Here is a 1,397-nt window from a genome sequence, read left to right on the forward strand (position 1 = left end):
AATTCTCACCAAGATACTAGCCAGTAGGATACAACAGTACATTAAAAGAATTATTCAACACAACCAAGTGGAATTTATTCCTCGGCTGCAAGAGTGGTTCAACATTCACAAATCAATCAATGTAACACATCACATTAATTAAAGAAAGGACAAGAGCCATATGATCCTCTCAATAGGTGCAGAAAAAGCCTTTGACAAAATACAGTATCCTTTCTTGATTAAAACTCTTCACAGTGTAGGGATAGAGGGAACATACCTCAATATCTTAAAAGCCATCTATGAAAAGTGCACAGAGAATATCATTCCCAATGGGAAAAAACTGAGAGTTTTTCCTCTAAGGTCAGGAACATGTCCATTCTTGATCTTGCATCCCCGCTTGTGTGCAACTAATCTCAGCTGATCTGCCCAAGGCCCCCTGAGCGCTAACCCTATTCCCCTGTGCGGTCCCATTTCTGCTCCAACAAGATGAAAGAAACTATCACAAACCAGGAGAAACTCGCCAAACTGCAAGCACAAGTGCTCATTGGTGGGAAAGGAACTGCTCACCAAAAGAAGGTGGTTCATAAAACAGCTACAGCAGATGATAAAAAGCTTCAGTTTTCCTTAAAGAAGTTAAGGGTAAACAATATCTCTGGTATTGAAGAAGTGAATATGTTCACAAACCAAGGAACAGTGATCCACTTTAACAACCCTAAAGTTCAGGCATCGCTGGCAGCTAACACTTTCACCGTTAAAGGCCATGCTGAGACAAAGAAGCTGACAGAAATGCTACCCAGTATCTTAAACCAGCTTGGTGCAGACAGTCTGACTAGTTTAAGAAGACTTGCTGAAGCTCTGCCCACACAATCTGTGGATGGAAAAGCACCACTTTCTACTGGAGGAGATGATGATGATGAAGTTCCAGATCTTGTGGAGAATTTTGATGAAGCTTCCAAGAATGAAGCAAACTGAATTGAGTCAACTTCTGAAGAAGATAGATCTTGAAGAAGTTACTAGGAGGTGCTATTTTATTTATGACTGCTTTTAAAAATTTTGCTCATGGATCTGATAAAATCTAGATCTCTAATATTTTTAAACCCAAGCCCTTTGGACGCTGCAGCTTTTTTTCAGTTTTTGCTTATACAAAATTCATTCTTTGCAGCTAATTAAGCTGAAGAAGCCTGGGAATAAAGTTTGAAACAAGGTAAAAAAAAAAAAAAAAGAATGTCCACTCTCACCACTGTTGTTCAACATACTGCTTTAAATCCTAGCATCAAAAGTCAGACAACAAAAATAAATAAAAGGCATTAAAATTAGCAAAGAAATCAAGCTCTCACTCTTTGCAGATGACATGATACTTTATGTGGAAAATCCAAAAGACTCCACCCCAAAATTGCTAGAACACATGCAGGAATTCA

The 1,397-nt window shown here is 38.6% G+C and overlaps 1 pseudogene; it reads left to right on the forward strand.

Annotated features, from left to right (window-relative positions):
- The first annotated feature begins 465 nt into the window (after positions 1-465).
- LOC140610116 (transcription factor BTF3 pseudogene) lies at positions 466-1,005 on the forward strand (annotated as a pseudogene).
- Positions 1,006-1,397: the final 392 nt, after the last annotated feature.

This window comes from Canis lupus, chromosome 2, assembly GCF_048164855.1.
Source record: "Canis lupus baileyi chromosome 2, mCanLup2.hap1, whole genome shotgun sequence".
Lineage (NCBI taxonomy): Eukaryota > Metazoa > Chordata > Mammalia > Carnivora > Canidae > Canis > Canis lupus.